General features: G+C 39.7%; 1 long non-coding RNA gene across 1 annotated transcript in view; it reads left to right on the forward strand.

The window, feature by feature from the left end:
* Positions 1 to 20,418, forward strand: part of LOC109547644 (uncharacterized) — a 105,582-nt gene that overhangs the window by 13,510 nt on the left and 71,654 nt on the right. Inside the window, exon 6 of the long non-coding RNA XR_002173538.3 lies at positions 17,356 to 17,439. This is a non-coding gene — a long non-coding RNA (uncharacterized lncRNA). The remainder of the gene's footprint in view (positions 1 to 17,355; positions 17,440 to 20,418) is intronic.

A 20,418-nucleotide genomic window follows, 5' to 3' on the forward strand; every position in this document is an offset into this window, starting at 1 on the left:
TCTGCTGCAAAAATGTAAGCGGAGAGAGACATGTAGGAAGCAAGGAAACTGCAAAAATCAGGAGGAAGGGAACAGAAAAAGAGGAGAGTGGAATGAAAACAGACAAGGCCATTTGTGAGGGATATTATCTACTGTGGGGTAGGGCAAAATGGAAGCCAGTTAGGTTACCAAAAGACGCAGAACGCCCCTTCCCTTCAGCAGCCCTCAGTGAGCTGAGGGCCTTTTCTCCGGCTGAGTGGGAAGCGGGTCGTGTAAACTGCCTAAAGTGCTATTGAAACCTATCTCCTGGAGGGTTCTGGAACATGTCTCTATTTGAAGAGTCTAATAATTGTGACAATGACAAATATCCCTTGCGGGACATTGAGAGGTGGTAGAAAACTGGAAATTCAGGGTTTTGTGATTCATGTGCTGCAGAATATATGCCTATTGATTTTTCTTTTCTTCTAAGAAAACATCCCTTTGATACATTCTGGCTGCAAAATTGGAAAGTGTGGCTTGTCTTGTTTTGTTTTGATTTGGTTTCCCTAAAGGGAAATGATCCATGGATTCTGTTGGGGATGGAATTTCATGTGAAATGTGATGTTCCTATAAATTATCTGGCCCTTAAGGTTATTGGCATCCCTGACACATGACTGATACGTAGATTCCAAGGAGGGTTTACTCTTTGCTTTCCCCCAAGTTTCAGAAGGGCAAGAATTACCAAGGGCCAGGAAGTGGTAATAATAAACTTCACTGTATTTTTAAGGTCAATATTATTCTCATTTTTATTAAAGGAGAATAAAGCTCATGAAAATGATCCACATATTGATGCTATTCACATCTTTATCATCATCACATTTCATGAGGGAGATATCTATCTATCTATCTCTATAACCATAGATATGTGTCTCTCTGTTATTCTTAGTACTTTTTTTTTTTTTTCTTATTTTTTGTGGTACGCGGGGCCCTCACTGTTGTGGCCTCTCCCGTTGCGGAGCACAGGCTCCAGACGTGTAGGCTCAGTGGCCATGGCTCACGGGCCCAGCCGCTCCGCGGCATGCGGGATCCTCCCGGACTGGGGCACGAACCTGTGTCCCCTGCATCGGCAGGCAGACTCTCAACCACTGCGCCACCAGGGAAGCCCCTTAGTCCTTTTGTTAATGGTTGAAAAGAGATCAACAAAAAGGGTTTTTTTTTTGTTTTTTAAATGCAATTTTTAATGCAGCATAAATATATTTGACAAATACTACTTTCATGTATGTGATTTCTAGCATATGAAAATCATCTTTTGTTAGCTGTTTTTAAATGTCTGTTGTCAATGTTAATTGAGATCTAAAGGAAAAAATAAACCAAAAAAAAATCTAGAAAAGTGATCTTAAAACAAGTATTCACAGCCACTTAAATCATTATCTACATGATGAATTGCACAGAAAGGAGCAGCAGCCACTAAATGTAAAGTAAGAGGTTTCTGTAATGGTTACATTTTTGTAATTCCCCTTTGACACCTATCTAATTCCTAGTGTGAAATAACTTTTGACTCTTTACTGGTTAATTTGAATATATTTTGTGGTCTATATGAAGTAAAGTCTCCTAGGAATTTATAATCCAGAAAGCATTCTTGGTACTTTGAAATCTCTTTGGAGTGATGTATGGTTATTTCATCCAAGATTACACTCTTAACAGGAGAATGTTATCAAGTTAGCTGTGCCAGAGAGAGAATGAAAGCTAATTCAGTCAAGTGACAAGAAACTCGGAATAATTTCATTTCAATCTCAGGTCTTCTAAAATAAGTTTTAGAAAGACCTTGGAAAAATCATTTAATATCCTTTAACCTATTCATGAAATAGACTACAATCGTACTTAATTTACAGCATAAGAATTTTGTGAGACCCAGAAATATTGTTCATATAAATCAGGATGAAAATGAAAACTGGCTCATGTCTTATACATTAAAAAGTTAGAATTTGTTGAAAACTGAGTAGGAAATTAATTTTTAAGTTTTTCTCCTCTGTATTACATGTGAATTTGTGGTTATAAGAGTCATAAACTTTTAGAACTGGAAAGATTTTAGAAATAATCTATTTTACAAATGAAAGAATTAAGATCAAAACAAGTAAAATGGCATGCCCAGGTCCCCACAGGGTTGAAATGTATTCTAGGTAAGGTTGTTATCTTTCTGCTAATTTGTTCTTTTTAGCATTCAAATAAGATTGAAAATCATAAATCATGCATCACCATGTCTTCTCTGAGCAACCCCCTCCCCAACCTTTATGATCCTTATGGAGTTTAACATGGCAGAAGCTTCTGTGTTCTTATGTGACAGTGCCTCCCTGGCAATAATTGGTTGGTCTAGGGATGATGATGATGATGGCGATGCTAAAAATAGCCATCACTTGTTCCTTGCTTACCACAAGACATACATCTGTGAGGCCCTTAAGATGCATAAATTTGTTTAATCCTCACAACGCTATGGGATAGCTACTATCTTATCCACATTTTCCAAATGGACAGACTGAAATAAGGGTTAAGTGCTTTATCAAAGGTCACACGTCTGGCAAGGAGCAGAGCTGTAATTCAGCGTGGCTCTAGAATCTGTGCACTGTAAAGAAGACACTAAGGGTAGTCACAGTACGAACTCCTTAGAGGATAGACCTCAGAGCGGTTATTGCGAAAAATATGTAACATTCTGAAGTGCTAGGCGTTTATTATTTTCCTTTCATTTATTTAACCAGTGTTCATGACCACCTCCTCTGTGCCAGGCTCTAGCCTCTGAGGCTTACAAGTAGGGAACAAAAAATAAACATGGGTCCCATCCCGAGAGGACTTACATTCTCATGGAGAGAAGCAGAAGGTAAAGAAACAAACAAGTCAGTACACAATAGTTGTAAGTGCTCTGAAGGAAAGTGTGGTGTGCAGTGCCACAGAGCTGATCTTTGGGACGAAACATGGAGGTTGAAGCTTGAATGGTGAGACAAACCAGCCACGTGAAGATTCAGGGCAGAGTGTTCTTAGCCTATGGCAAAGGCACACGGCAGAAAGGCACTTGTTGCATTGGAGGGACAGAAAGCAGGCCTCTGTAGCTGTGGATAAATGAGCTAGCTGGAAGGAGAGACAGGGGAGTGAGTATGGAGAGGTCAGCTGGACTAACAAATTTGGATTTTATTGAAAGTCACTGGAAGGTTTGAAGTAGGGAGCAATGTGATTTGATTTATGTTCTAAAACAGAGATGGGCAAACATTCTCCAAAGGGCCAGATAGGAGATAGTTCAGGCTTTGTGGATTCTGTTGTGTGTACTCTATCCTACTATACTCAGTTCTGCAGGTATAGGTGATATGTATACACATGGGTAAGTCTGGGTTCCAGCAACACTTTAGGTACAAAGTAGTTTGCTGACTTGTCTTCTAAAAGATCATCCTGGCTGCTCCATAGGTCTGATGAAGATCTGATAATTATAAAGAATCAGAATCCCCTATGTAGTTCAGGCAGGCATATTCTCAGTGCTGGGTCATGTTCAAAGAAATGCCAGTCCTTTTTCAAAACATCCTTGTAAAGCAATTGTAAATCTTTGCAGCAGTGCCTCAAAAAATGCCAACGAAGAGTTCCATTCATAATAATTAAGCCCTCCTAAAATCCTTGTGCATCATTGTTTTTCACAGAGCTGTCACCTAGATTTTTCTTCCTCTCGCCAAACTTCTCTAAACTCCCCAAATCCAGTCCACACTGACTCTGATATTTTCTCAAATGAATTCTTCAAAATCGATTACTTGCTTTTGTGCCAACAGTTTTCAGTGTTCACTGACTCCACCACTTTTTAAATTATCCATAATCCTCAACATTACTTTTCCCCTTCCATATTTTAATTTAGATTGACTATAAGTCTAATTATTCCCTTGCAAACAACCTTAACTTCCTTGCCTCTCTTTGCCAATATGATTTTTACTAGCAAAATCCCAAACTTGGTTAATCCCAACTATTTGTATACTAAAAGTTGCTAGAAATGACACACAAGCCAGCTCCCTGAGCTCAGCCTAAATCCATGACCACAAATACTATCTGACGATCTATGCACCCCTCATCCTATAGCACCTTTCTGTGTAGTTTGCTTGTTTACACTTTGAAACAGCAATTTTACGCCGTTTCCTCTCTCTGCTACCTCCAATATCCCCCCATAGTTTAAATTATCAGATAATGACATTGTCACATATTTTATTGAGAAAATAGAAGTTCTCAGAAGAAAATGTTCTCTGTTTTCCACCATCGAGTCCATCTAAATACTTCCATCTCCACACACACGCTCTACCTTCCTTCTCTCCTGTGATAGTGGCTGAGGGCTCCAGCCCCGTCAAAGGCAGCTCCTTTACTGGTGCTCTGGATATCATCCTTCTCTACTTCTTGGAATTTTACCCACATATAACTACCACCACACACCTTTTTTGGGCATTTCAGTTTCACATTCTTTTCTGGATTATTATCATCAACTTTCATGGCTTAAGAAAACCATCCTTTGAGCACACTGACCTGTAACTACTGTTCTATTTCTCCTGTTCTTCATTCCACATTTTCTTTACAATCCACTCCATCTGGGCTTCTATTACCATCAATCCACTGAAACTACACCTGTCCAGCTCACCAAGGACCTTCATGTTGTGTAATCCAATGGTCACTTCTCTTGACACTGTCAGATTTTCTCAGAAGAATTTGACATCATTCATCATTCCCTTCTTGAAAAGACTCTCCGCAACATCACAATTCCATGGTTTCCTTTTTCTTCACTGATACCTGTGTTCTTCAGCATCTAAACTGTCATCTTTTACTTCTGTGTTTGGCACCTTAATATGTGAGTCTCAGACTTTACTGCTAGGTCCCCTACATGTCTGTATCCAAAACCTCTCCCTAGGATATTTCATTCAACATTGAGGCTTTAGTATCATTTATATGCTCATGACTCACATCTATATCTTCAGCTTGACCACTCCAGACTCATGTGATCACCTGCCTATTTGACATTGCCACCTAGATGTCTAATAGAGAGCTCAAATTTATCATGGCCAAAAGGAAACTCTTACTGATTCTTTTTTTTTTTTCTTTTTCTTTTTTTTGTGGTATGCAGGCCTCTCACCGTCGTGGCCTCTCCCATTGCGGAGCACAGGCTCCGGATGTGCAGGCTCAGCGGCCATGGCTCACGGGCCCAGCCGCTACGCGGCATGTGGGATCTTCCCGGACCGGGGCATGAACCCGTGTCCCTGCATCGGCAGGCGGACTCTCAACCACTGCGCCACCAGGGAAGCCCCTTATTGATTCTTTTATCCCCAAATTTATTTCTCCTCCTATCTTTTCATCCATCCAGTTGCTCAAGGCTAAAACCTAGAAACTATCCTTGATACTTCTTTTACTCTCAGTTTCCATATCCAATACAATACTGAGTTTTGTCAATTTTATCTCCAAAATTATCTGGTATCGATCCACTTTTCTTTTCACCTTTATTGTGATCTTCATATTTCTCATCACCATAATCACAGCATTGAATGCAAAAACTTCCTAATTGGTGTTCCTGTTTCTATTTTTGCCCCAATTAATAATTAAAAAAAAAAAGATACCATGATTTTTCAGTAACCTAAAGCAGATCACATTTTATTCCTGATCAAAATCTTTCAATGCTTCTATTTAGATTCAAATAATCAAATTGAGATTCTTTATCATAAGAAGGTCCCTGTTTTCTCTCCATCTTCATCTCTGTTTTTCCCTTTCTCACCCACCACATTCTAGCCAACAGGTACTGACTGTCTTGTACCGTTGTCTTATTGCGTTCTTGCCAAGGCCTCTTCATGCTACCCAATCTAAAATAATTCATTCCTAGGCAATTTTTAGCATTATTACTTTGCATTACTTTTCTAGAAATCGTTGATCATACCTGAAATTATTTTGTTTGAACAAGTGCACAAGAGGAGGGGCTGCATCTGTTTAGTTTAACCACTTTATCCTAGCACCTAGAATTGTCTAGCACAAAGTACAGGCTCAGGAAATATTTGTTCAATATATGATCCCTTACTCTCTTCAATTCTTCAACACTGTGTTTCTTATCTTTATCTTTAACCTGAACAATAAAGGCCCAGGAATTGGTCAGGCAGAGACCAAATTCTCCTCTATAGGCAGAAGATAAGCATAGCCCATGATTACATTAATATTGCACATCAGTAATTAATAATAAATCCACTTTTATTGAGTTTTCTGATGTGCTTTTGTGTATCATCTAACTTAACCTTCCAACCACCTTGGAATATGTATTATTATAATGGAAAACAGTTTTTTGCCTCTCTGTTATCTCCTCCTTCAGGGAGCACCCTTTCCTTATTCTGCAGAAACCTTGTGGTTGGGTGGAATTGATCTTGCCCCGTGGACCAAATGCTGGCTGGACCCATGGCCTGGATGATCATAATTATTTTTCTTCCTGAAACTACAGTTGGTTCAGGGCTGGTCACAATGATCCAAGCATGACTAATTGTTCTGCCCTAGGAAAGTTGCTATTTATTTCTGTGTGAGTTCCAGAATTATATAAGTCCTCTCAGCTCATGGTACCAAAAAGAAGGAAAGAAAGAAAAAGAAAAAAATGAGCTAGCAACTTTTCTACCATGTGTATAGGCCCTGGCACCTGGCTGAGAATGAAGCCAACCTCAAGAAACAGTCACAAGTGATAGAGACGGTGAAAAAGAACCATTGTTTGAGCACATGGATACCACTTGAGTAAGTTAGCACTTAGGATTCTTAACACTTTTTGGTAAGCTGTGGTAATAATTCTTTTCTGCACTGAAACTAACTTGAATTGCATTTCTAAAACTTGCATCCTATAAAATCTGAATTAATTGAATTATTTTTCTCATTTTACAATGGGATGGAGCTCAGAGAGAAATTAAGAAATTTGCCAGAAAGAAAATCTTTGAGTAAAAGCCTCTGACTTCAGGTCCTGTGCTCTTATACTGTATGTCAGTACGTGAGTACAGGGGGCTGGAGTCAAGATGGCAGACTAGGAGGACGTGGAGTTCGTGTCTCTTCACAACTAGGGCACCTACCAGGCACCCGTGGGGGACACCACAGACACCTAAGGGGACGGGAGGAGCCCCCAGCAACCGGGTAGGATGTGGGGCGTGGGGGATGAAGGGGGAGGAGAAGGGGAGGCAGGACGGGACTGGCGCCCTTGAGGGGCAGCTGGGGGAGGGGGAGGGATCCCACGCCCGAAGTGGGGAAATTGGGGAACCACTGGGAGGGCAGAGGATCAAAAGGGAGTGTGGGGCTTCCCTGGTGGCACAGTGGTTGAGAGTCCGCCTGCCCATGCAGGGGACACGGGTTCGTGCCCCAGTCCAGGAGGATCCCACATGCTGCGGAGTGGCTGGGCCCGTGAGCCATGGCTGCTGAGCCTGCGCGTCTGGAGCCTGTGCTCCGCAATGGGAGAGGCCACAGCAGTGAGAGGCCCGCGTACCACCAAAAAAAAAAAAAAAAAGGGGGAGTGTGGCTAGGTTTCCCCTGCCCACTTGGGAAAACTCCTCCCCCCCCCCACCCCAGGGACCTGCTGAGATCTCAGTCCAGATTCTCTGCCCACCGAGGCCCCCTCCAGCCGCAGGGGTCCTGAGGGAGTAGCAGGGAGGGAAGGGGGAGCAAAAGTAAAGGCCGGACCTCGGACCGGCATCCCTGAGGGGTGGCTGGGGGAGGGGAGGAGTTCCTACACCCAGCGGGACCCACCCACGGTTAGGGGTCCAGCGGCGACGGGGAGACCCTGGGGGAGACAGTAGGAGAGGGGCGCAAAGGAATGGAAGGGGCTGGGGCCAGTGCTTTCCCTGTCTACTTAGGCACCGGGAAGCCTGCTGGGCTCATGGGCCTAATCCTCTGCCCTCGGAGCCTCCCTCCTGCCCTGCAGAGCCCAAGCCCCTCCCCTACACCCCCACGCAGGGCCCTAAGTCTACACTCGGAGACCGCCTCCAGCGCACTGGGCCTAAACCCCACCCACACACACTCACTCAGGGCCCTACCTTCAAACTAGGAGAACTCCACATTCCAGAGGCCCTCCTTTCCACGTGCTGCCTCTCCCCTTCCAAGCAGGTCCTAAGCAGAGGCCCTACCCCATCTTGAATGTTGCCCCGCCTATGCCCCTGCTCCATGCTCAAAGGTCACCCCCGACCTGCCTAGGTCCCACCCCACCCTAAACCCAGCCCCTGCCTAAACTCCACCCCCACCTAAACTCCACCCCCATAGCCAAGACTTTTCCCCCCCTCTTTTAGATTGGGGTTCTGTTTTACCTTGTTGATTCATTGTTGTTGATTCTTTTAGATTTTTCTTTTTCCTAATAAATCTTTTATTTTTCTAATTTTATTTTATTCTTTATACTTTGTTACTGTTCTCTCCTTTGAGCTTGTCCCCACCCCCTTTTATTCCTTTCTTTTTTCTGTTGTAGTTTTATTTTACCTTGTTGCAGTTGTTTCAATGATAGCTTTATTTTCCTAATATATTTTTGATCTTTCTAATTTTATTTTGATTTTTATTCTTTGATATTGCACTGCTCCTTTTTTTCTTTTTATTTAACCACACCCCGAGGCTTGCAGGATCTTGATTCCCAGGCCAGAGGTCGGGCCTGAGCTCCTGAGGTGAGAGCTCTGAGTCCCAACCACTGGACTAACAGAGAACCTCAGACCCCAGGGAATATCAGTTGGAGTGAGGCCTCCCGGAGGTCCTCATGTCAGCACCAAGACCTGGCTCTATCCAACTGCCTGCAAACTCCAGTGCTGGATGTCTCAGGCCAAACAACCAGTAAGACAGGAATACAGCACCACCCATCAAAAAACAAAAACAACAAAGAAATGACAAAAAAAAAATGTTACAGATGAAGGAGCAAGGTAAAAACCTACAAGACCAAATAAATGAAGACGAAATAGGGAACCTACCTGAAAAAAATTCAGAGTAATGATAGTAAAGATGATCCAAAACTGTGGAAATAAAATGGAGAAAATACAAGAAACGTTTAACAAGGACCTAGAAGAACTAAAGAGCAAACAAACAATGATGAGCAACACAATAAATGAAATTAAAAATTCTCTAGAAGGAATCAACAGCAGAATAACTGAGGCAGAAGAACGGATAAGTGACCTGGAAGATAAAAGAGTGGAAATAACTACCACAGAGCATAATAAAGAAAAAAGAATGAAAAGAATTGAGGACAGTCTCAGAGACCTCTGGGACAGCATTAAATGCACCAACATTCTAATTATATGGGTCCCAGAAGAAGAAGAGAAAAAGAAACTGTCTGAGAAAATATTTGAAGAGATTATAGTCGAAAACTTCCATAACATGGGAAAGGAAATAGTCAATCAAGTCCAGGAAGGACAGAGAGTACCATACAGGATAAACCCAAAGAGAAACACGCCAAGACACATATCAAACTATGAAAAATTAAATACAAAGAAAAAGTATTAAAAGCAGCAAGGGAAAAGCAATAACATACAAGGGAATCCCCATAAGCTTAACAGCTGATTTTTCAGCAGAAACTCTGCAAGCCAGAAGGGAGTGGCAGGAGATATTTAAAGCGGTGAAAGGGAAAAACCTACAACCAAGATTACTCTACTCAGCAAGTATCTCATTCAGATTTGACAGAGAAATTTAAATCTCTACAGACAAGGAAAAGCTAAGAGAATTCAGCACCACCAAACCAGCTTTACAACAAATGCTAAAGGAACTTCTCTAGGCAGGAAACACAAGAGAAGGAAAAGACCTACAATAACAAACCCAAAACAATTAAGAAAATGGTAATAGGAACATACGTATTGATAACTAAAAAATGTAAATGGATTAAAGACTCCAACCAAATGACATAAACTGGTTGAATGGAGACAGAAACAAGACCCATATATATGCTGTCTACAAGAGACCCACTTCAGACCTAGGGACACATACAGACTGAAAGTGAGGGGATGGAAAAAGATGTTCCATGCAAATGGAAATCAAAAGAAAGCGAGAGAAGCAATTCTCATATAAGGCAAAATAGACTTAAAAATAAAGACTATTACAATAGACAAAGAAGGCCACTACATAATGATCAAGGGATCAATCCAAGAAGAACATACAACAATGGTAAATATTTATGCACCCAACATATGGAGTACCTTAATACATAAGGTAACTGCTAACAGCCATAAAAGGGAAAATCAACAGTAACACAGTCATAGTGGGGGACTTTAACACCCCACTTTCACCAATGGACAGATCATCCAAAATGAAAATAAGGAAACACAAGTTTTAAATGACACATTAAACAAGATGGACTTAATTGATACTTACAGGACATTCCAAAAACAACAGAATACACTTTCTTCTCAAGTGCTCATGGAACGTTCTCCAGGATAGACCATATCTTGGGTCACAAATCAAGCCTTGGTAAATTTAAGAAAATTGAAATCGTATCAAGTATCTTTTCCAACCACAAGGCTATGAGACTAGATATCAATTACAGGAAAAAATCTGTAAAAAATACAAATACATGGAGGCTAAACAATACTCTACTTAATAACCAAGAGATCACTGAAGAAATCAAAGAGGAAATCAGAAAATACCTAGAAACACATGACAATGAAAACACAATGACCCAAAACCTATGGGATGCAGCAAAAGCAGTTCTAAGAGGGAAGTTTTTAGCAATACAATCCTACCTCAAGAAACAAGAAACATCTCAAATAAACAACCAGACCTTACACCTAAAGCAATTAGAGAAACAAGAACAAAAAAACCCCAGCGTTAGCAGAGGGAAAGAAATCATAAAGGGCTTCCCTGGTGGCGCAGTGGTTGAGAGTCCGCCTACCGGTGCAGGGGACACGGGTTCGTGCCTTGGTCCAGGAAGATCCCACGTGCCGTGGAGCAGCTGGGCCCATGAGCCATGGCCGCTGAGCCTGCATGTCCGAAGCCTGTGCTCCACAATGGGAGAGGCCACAACAGTGAGAGGCCCATGTACCGCAAAAAAAAAAAACAAAAAAAGAAATCATAAAGATCAGATCAGAAATAAATGAAAAAGAAATAAACAATAGCAAAGATCAATAAAACTAAAAGCTGGTTCTTTGAGAAGATAAGCAAAATTGATAAACCATTAGCCAGACTCATCACAAATAAAAGGGAGAAGACTCAAATCAATAGAATTAGAAATGAAAAAGGAAAAGTAACAACTGACACTGCATAAATACAAAGGATCATGAGAGATTACTACAAGCAACTATATGCCAATAAAATGGACAAGCTGGAAGAAATGGAAATACTTAGAAAAGCACAACCGTCTGAGACTGAACCAGGAAGAAATAGAAAATATAAACAGGCCAATCACAAGCACTGAAATTGAGACTGTGATTAAAAATCTTCCAAAAAACAAAAGCCCAGGACCAGATGGCTTCACAGGCAAATTCTATCAAACATTTAGAGAAGAGGTAACACCTATCCTTCTCAAACTCTTCCAAAATATAGCAGAGGGAGGAGCACTCCCAAATTAATTCTACGAGGCCACCATCACCCTGATACCAAAACCAGACGAAGCTGTCACAAAGAGAGAAAACTACAGGCCAATATCACTGATGAGCATAGATGCAAAAATCCTCAACAAAATACTAGCAAACAGAATCCAACAGCACATTAAAAAGATTATACACCATGATCAAGTGGGGTTTAATCCAGGAATGCAAGGATTCTTCAATATACACAAATCAATCCATGTGATACACCATATTAACAAACTGAAGGAGAAAAACCATATGATCATCTCAATAGATGCAGAAAAAGCTTTCGACAAAATTCAACACACATTTATGATAAAAACCCTCCAGAAAGTAGGCATAGAGGGAACTTACCTCAACATAATAAAGGCCATATATGACAAACCCACAGCCAACATCATTCTGAATGGTGAAAAACTGAAACCATTTCCACTAAGATCAGGAACAAGACAACGTTGTCCACTCTCACCACTGTTATTCAACATACTTCTGGAAGTTTTAGCCACAGCGATCAGAGAAGAAAAAGAAATAAAAGGAATCCAAAGCAGAAAAGAAGAAGTAAAGATGTCACTGTTTGCAGATGACGTGATACTATACATGGACAATCCAAAGATGCTACCAGAAAATTACTAGAGCTAATCAATGAATTTGGTAAAGTAGCAGGATACAAAATTAATGCACAGAAATCTCTTGCATTCCTATACACTAATGATGAAAGAGAAATTAAGGAAACACTCCCATTTACCATTGCAACAAAAAGAATAAAATACCTAGGAATAAACCTACCTAAGGAGACAAAAGATCTGTATACAGAAAACTATGACACTGCTGAAAGAAATTAAAGATGATACAAACAGATAGAGAGATATACCATGTCCTTGGATTGGAAGAATCAGCATTGTAAAAATGACTATAATACCCAAAGCAATCTACAGATTCAGTGCAATCCCTATCAAACTACCAATGGCAATTTTCACAGAACTAGAACAAAAAATTGCACAATTTGTATGGAAACACAAAAAACCCCGAATAGCCAAAGCAATCTTGAGAAAGAAAAATGGAGCTGGAGGAATCAGGCTCCCAGACTTCAGACTATACTACAGAGCTACAGTAATCAAGACAGTATGGTACTGACACGAAAACAGAAATATAGATCAATGGAACAGGATAGAAGGCCCAGAGATAAAGCCACGCACATATGTTCACCTTAGTTTTGATAAAGGAGGCAAGAATATACAATGGAGATAAGACAGCCTCTTCAATAAGTGGTGCTGGGAAGACTGGACAGCTACATGTAAAAGAATGAAATTAGAACACCATACACAAAAATAAACTCAAAATGGTTTAAAGGCCAAAATGTAAGCCAGACACTATAAAATTCTTAGAGGAAAACATAGGCAGAACACTCTATGACATAAATCACAGCAAGATCTTTTTTGACCCACCTCCTAGAAAATGGAAATAAAACCAAAAATAAACAAACTGGACCTAATGAAACTTAAAAGCTTTTGCACAACAAAGGAAACCATAAACAAGATGAAAAGACAGCCCTCAGAATGGGAGAATATATTTGCAAATGAAGCAACTGACAAAGGATTAATCTCCAAAATTTACAAGTAGCTCATGCAGCTCAATATCAATAAAACAAATAACCCAATCCAAATGAGCAGAAGACCTAAATAGACATTTCTCCAAAGAAGATATACAGATTGCCAACAAACACTTGAAAGGGTGCTCAATATCACTTATCATTAGAGAAATGCAAATCAAAACTACAATGAGGTATCACCTCACAACAGTCAGAATGGCCATCATCAAAAAATCTACAAACAAATGCTGGAGAGGGTGTAGAGAAAAGGGAACCCTCTTGCACTGTTGGTGGGAATGTAAATTGATACAGCCACTATGGAGAACAGCATGGAGGTTCCTTAAAAAACTAAAAACAGGACTACCATACGACCGAGCAATCCCACTACTGGGCATATACCCTGAGAAAACCATCATTCAAAAAGAGTCATGTACCACAATGTTCACTGAAGCTCTCTTTACAGTAGCCAGGACATGGAAGCAACCTAAGTGTCCATCAACAGATGAATGGTTAAAGAAGATGTGGCACATATATACAATGGAATATTACTCAGCCATAAAAAGAAATGAAATTGAGTTATTTGTAGTGAGGTGGATGGACCTGGAGTCTGTCATACAGAGTGAAGTAAGTCAGAAAGAGGAAAACAAATAGCATAAGCTAACACATATATATATATGGATTCTAAAAGAAAATGGCTCTGATGAACCTAGGGGCAGGACAGGAATAAAGACACAGATGTAGAGAATGGACTTGAGGACACGGGGAGGGGGAAGGGTAAGCTGGGACAAAGTGAGAGAGTAACATTGACATATATACACTACCAAATGTAAAATAGATATCTAGTGTGAAGCAACTGCATAGCACAGGGAGATCAGCTCGGTGCTTTGTGACCACCTAGAGGGGTGGGATAGGGAGGCTGGGAGGAAGATGCAAGAGGGAGGGGATATGGAGATATATGTATATGTATAGCTGATTCACTTTGTTATACAGCAGAAACTAACACAACATTGTGAAGCAGTTATACTCCGATAAAGATTTTAAATAAATCAGTACACTCAGGAAATCTTCATGGATTACACCCTGAAATTTTATCTTCATGAAATACTCCTTCAAAATTCTTTTCTAATCGTAGATAGAGTAGATCTGATATGGACTAGCATTACAATTGTTTTGGTGATTTTTGGAATTTTTTTCTCTACTTTAAGTCAAATTTTTGTATGTCTTTTTTTTTCCTTTTGTGTATATCCAAGTTTCCACACAGGAAAAAACATTACATTAGCATAATCCTTGGAATTTTACATTTGATTTTTATTCTGGTTTTCTCAAAACTCATTATTTAGTAACTGGAATGAAGCTCAACTAAGTGGTGGAATTGAAAGCAATTGAAAATTATGTAGAATTATATAAATGTCAAGAGAAAGGTTCATAACATTTAGAAATTGATATAATTGAAGTAAATGTGTAAAATTGATTACTTTACCAAGTGAGTGTACCATCTTTTAGGAAAATGTAAAAAATTATCCTCTCCTATATTGGTTGCATTTCGAATTACACAGAATTAACATGAAAGGCTAATGGACTAATAGGCAGAAAAAATGAAAGATACATTCTCATTTCACACTAATGGTAAGTATTTCAGAATGCACACATAAGCAAACTCCACATTAGCAAATGTAGGAATGAGAAAGAACAAACTAAATTATTCTTTGACTTATAGGAAAGGTTGATAGAATTCAAAGGTTATGAGAACTGAAGTTGCAGCGCATTAGCAGCCTCATCATATATCATTTTGTTTTTTATAGACGGTTATACCGTCCTTTCCATTAATGAAATCAGAAAATGTAATCATCTTAGATTCTTCCTTCTTTTCAGTTCACCTTCCCTGTCATTACCATTTCAGCTTAGCCCTTCTGTCTTACTGATTCCTTTTGTTCAGCTTTACTGAGATATAATTGACAAAATGTAAGATATTTGAAGTGTACTATGTGTTGGTTTGATACACATTGTGAAAGGATTTCCCCCATCGAGTTAATTAACACAAACATCACCTCGCTTATTTACCCTGTCCCTTCTTTTTTGGTGAGGACATTTAATTTCCACCCTCTTAGCAAATTTCAATTATTACAATAGAGTGTTATCAACAGTAGTTATCATATTTTATATATTAGATCCTCAGACCCGTTTCATCTTATAATTGAAAGTTTGCAGCCTTTTACCAATCCATCCCTATTTCCCTCACCCCCTATTGAGTCTTAACTCCCTTTTGTTCTGCATCTCCTGCTTGCTCCATCACTGTGTCTCATCTTCTTATTAGGCTTTAATAGGCTCTATTACAGTCCAGCCTCCATGTAGCTAAGTGATTATGTAAAAGCACGGAATTGACCATGTCTTGGTTTTGTTTAATACTCTTGAAATTCCTGTTACTTGAAACAAAGTTTAAAAATAGGGTCATCCAAAAGTATCTTTTTGTTAGCCACCTTATTTGTAGAAGGAATACAAAGTGGAATAAGATGTGAGCCTTCCCCTAAAGGAATATGAATACAGATATGTGATGGGGGAGGTGGGGAGTCAGCCCAAAACAGATCATTTCAATACAACGTGGAAAGTGTACCATAGAGGGAACCCAGAGTGTCATGGAGCTCAGTGGAGCCTGACTTAGCATAGCCTAGATTTTCAGGAAGGTTTCCTGGTGGGATGATGCCTGCGTTGAGGCTTAATAAGTCATCCAGGCTCAGAAGGAAGGGAAACATAGATGATTATCCAGACAAACATAGGAGCAGGAGAAAAGGTATCAAACCGTGTAACATGGCATTTCTCTATAACTGCAAACAGTTCAGAATTATGAAAACATAAACTATGAGGTAGGAAGTAGAGGTTCAGAAGGATAGAAAAGGAGGTAAAAATGAGCTATCATGAATATCACATGCAATTTACAGCCTCAATAACCGTTCATTGAGTGGTTATTCAATGTATGCCAGACACTCTGCTGTGGACACAGCTCTCTTGAAGCTCACACTCTACATGTTAAAGAGTCAAAAAAAAAAAAATGAGTGTAAGCTCTTAGGAGTGCTATGCAGGTAAACACAAACTGCTGATATAAAAAGTGAGAGGATGGACATACTTGAAATGTGATGGCCAGGAATGGCCTTTCTGATCAGGTCTCATTTAAATGTGAGAAGAAACTAACACACATAGTTGGGGAAGAGTCCCATTGCAAAGGACCTGAGGTAGGAAAGAAAGAGCTTGGCTTCTTTGAAGAACTGAAAAAATACGAACATGGCTATAGCAAGCAAAGGTGGCAGGGTGACTAAAAATGAGATTGATGACATAGGGAGGAACCTCTCTTGCAAGGTACTGTAGGTCTTGGTGACTTATATGAATTTCATAATTACAATGGGAAAACTTTGGATAGTCTTAAACAAGCAAGAGTATAGCATGAAGTGGAGTTTGGCTGTATCTCTGAGTAATGGGGAACCAGTAAAAGATTTTAACTAGGGAAACTTATAATCATGCTTAAGATGACTCATTGTAGTGGTTGGAAGAAGAGTTGAATAAATGAGAAATATGACTGGGGGAAAGATATTAATTGGAAGGGTATAGAAGTTGCACAAGCAACAGATGATGAGGCTGGCATTTGTATAGAGGAAAGAAAAAATTTAGGAAATATTTAGGAATAAAATCACCAGAATTTTGTGAGGGAGGGTGTCATAGTGGAGATGAAGTAGTCTAGCATAATGTAAGGTTTTCTCATGATGTGGTGAATATTAGTGACAGTTGATATTAGAGAATACAAGCAATAGGGAAGGTTTGGAGGAGATCTTTCCATTATTTCTTGGGCTTTCAAAGTTTGAGATATTTTGTGGGATAGCCAAGTGGATATGTACAGATGGAAGTTTGTGCAGAGAAATCTAAAATGCAGGAAGACCAAGCCAGAGAGACAGATTTCAGACTCATTATATATACATATAAAATAAACCACAAATGAATATGAAATTACTCATGAACAGTGTATCGAATGAGAAGAAAAGTGGAACAAGGGCTGAATCCTGAAGAACGTCAACATTAAATGGCGGACAGAGGAGTATCCTACTTTTGAGACTGGGAATGAATGGTTAAAAAAAAAAAGTAAGTGAACTCGAGTGATGACAAGACACTAGAAAGTACAGAGTACATGTGTGACGCTAACAAATGCAGCAGAAGACCCCACAGATAATTTTAAGACATCCCCTAGAGCTGGCAACAACAGGGTCAGTGATGATGTTTGTCTTAACACAGGAGGTATACCAGTGGAGCAGAATCTCAGTTGCGGTGGAATTAGGAGTAAAGCAACTATACTGATCAATCTTCATGAAGTGAAGGGTAAGAAAGAGAGAGCATGGTGGCTGGTGAGGATCACTCAAATGTTTCTTTTTTTAATTATGTAAGATATTTGAGGCTAATCAAACACTAAAGAGAAAACACAGGAAAAAAGGAGAGATTGATGATAAAGGAAATAATTCATTAAGCATGATCCCAGAGAAGAAGCAAAGGGTTGAGATCAAGGTTTCTAGGTAGGATGGCAAAGAACGTTGATCTGGAGGTAGAAGTTAACCATAGATTTGCATTGAAGGGCTAGCAGTCCAAACTCCTCAACATGGAAGCCAAGAATATTTACAAGCTGTCCCCCGTCTACCTTAAAGTATCACTTTCCACCACTTGTCTTCTGAAAATTTTCACCCCTTTCTTTATCGGCACAATCTGCTTTAACCACCAGAGAACTAAGTTTCCAGAAAATATCGTGCCCTTTTATACTTTCGTTATGCTGTGTTCTTTACCTTGTTTTCACCTAACTGCCCCCACCCCTATTTCTACACTTAGCCCAGCTCTGCCTAATGCCCATTTCCTTCCCACCCAAAGGTCACATGGAGAAATATCCTGATCATGCTTCAGATCTCATAAAAATTTCCCTTAAATTGCTCATCTAGATGCATATGGAAAACCAATACTTCCTTTCCTACATTCCCAAAGATCTGCAGACTGTTCTTTCTCATGTTGCGTACCTGGCTAAAATGGGATTTCCATGAGGCCAAGAATTATTCTTTCTTTACCTCTGAACTCTTGATGCTTAGTACAGTCCCTGGAACATAGTGCTCTTGACATTTTGTTGAATAACTGAATGAATATCTGCAGCACCCATGTTAAGGATGGAAGCCTCGACGTCTCCTCGTGAACTTATTCCTCTAATTATTTAGATGTATTCTACAGCTTGGAAACTTTAAAACAGTCTTAGTAATATTCAGGTCCCCCCTTAGAATCCTTCTTGATGGGTGCCCATCTTTTGCATCTTCTCATATTACTTCACGACTTTGAGTTGAATAACAGCCATGTATGTGTAGTTAATAAAATATGCAGATAGTTTGTGTCATTATCTTTCAGCCTACAAATCAGAATGAATAATTGTTATGTTTACTATGTTTGGTTGCATATCTTTTTTCAAATGACTCTTTCCTCAAAAATTAATTATATATCTCACTGCTCCATTCATTCAACAAACATTTATTGCCAGGCATACAGATACCAAAAAGAATAGAACTTCCTTGTTATACATTAAATGCTCAGACATTATTCATCTTATAGATGAAAGTTTCTACCCTTTTCCAACCTCCTCCTATTTTCCCCACCCCTGCTTCCATGGCAACCAGTTTTCTACCATCCGTTTTTATGTTTGACTTTTTTCTTAGATTCCATATATAAGGGATCCCATGCAGTATTTGTCTTTCTCTGTCTGGCTTATTTCACTTAGCATAATGCCCTCAAGGTCCATCCATGTTGTCACAAATGGCAGGATTTCCTTCTTTCTCATGGCTGAATAATATTCTGTTGTATGTATAGACCACATCTTCTTTGTCCATTCATCCTTTGATGGACACATGGTGACTATAGCTGATAACACTCTATTGTGTAATTAAAAGGAGCATGCAGTCCAGAAGACAGCGCTAGGAAAGAATGTTGAAGTTGTTCTATTTAGTAGAACTTTTGCCTTCAGAGCAAAGGATTCCAACTTTAGATCACTGGCCTGGAATTTCTTTGTTGGAGAGCTGCCCCAAATGGTTGGGAGTTCTTGTCTGGAGTTTCCTGATTTCCCCCTTTAGCTGTTGTAGAGAAAGCTTGTGAAACTTGTGCCGTGGCAGGATATCCCGGAGAGGAGCTGGTGCTCCTGTGTGGTTTTGCAGAGTACAGTCGGCCCTCTGTATCCAAGGGTTCTGCATTCAACCAACTGCAGATCAAAACTATTTGAAAAAAAAATCCAGAAAGTTCCCCAAATCAAAACTTGAATTTGCTATGTGCTAACAACTATTTATATAGTATTTACATTGTATTTACAACTATTTACCTAACATTTACATGTATTAGGTATTATAAGTAATCTAGAGATGATTTAAAGAATGTGCATAGGTTACATGCAAATATGTCATTTTTGAGCATCTGGGATTTTGGTATCCCCTGGGGTCCTGGAACCAATCCCCTGCAGATACCGAGGGAGAATTTTATCCTACATACTGGGTAAGAGAATAGGCCTGACTTCTTCAACGCTCTGTGTCTTGCAAGGGAGGAGTTAAGGTTCCTGCCCCTCTACCCATCACTTTTTTGTTTTCTGTAAAGTGGATGAAATACAAATCTGATTGGCCAAATTTGCTTATTATGTAAGTGTGTCTCATTGGTTTCCTACTCCTTAGAGCTGGCTGGACAAGAAAGCCAGCAGATATCTTTTTTCCCTTCTTTTCTTTCTATGTAAACACTGGTTGCTTTAGTTTCTTGTGGCCCATCTGGTGGTAAGATTCATTCTTGGGGGAAGCGACCATCTGCTCAGTTCACTTTACCAAATAACTGGGTTTTGTGATTTAGCCTAGTTAATAATTAAATGACATTTTGACTTCCCTTTTATTTGTACCATTAGGTATCCCACTGGAGAAGGGATGGCTGGGCCATGACGAGATTCAGGTGTCCTTTGGAACTCTGGACAAAATCATGTCTTATTGTCCTTAAAATAATCTCTATAGCTTCATGTGCTCCCCGGTCAATAGGGAGTAATAAAAAAGATACTTGGTTATAGATTTACACACATTGGTGTAATTACATAATCAGAACAACTAGACACATTTTATTTTTCATTTTTCAAATTGTTTCATGTTACTTGTGACTGGTTTGATCATAATTAGCAATTTATATGGGATTCTTCTCCCTTCTCCACTGTAATAGACTAACTGACATGACCCATGTGAACTGCATGGAGACCAGGCCATGGTCCCAGAGATCTCCTCACTTGTCATAAGACAGAAACATTCATCTGAAAGCCTT

This window comes from Tursiops truncatus, chromosome 21 (genome assembly GCF_011762595.2).
Source record: "Tursiops truncatus isolate mTurTru1 chromosome 21, mTurTru1.mat.Y, whole genome shotgun sequence".
Lineage (NCBI taxonomy): Eukaryota > Metazoa > Chordata > Mammalia > Artiodactyla > Delphinidae > Tursiops > Tursiops truncatus.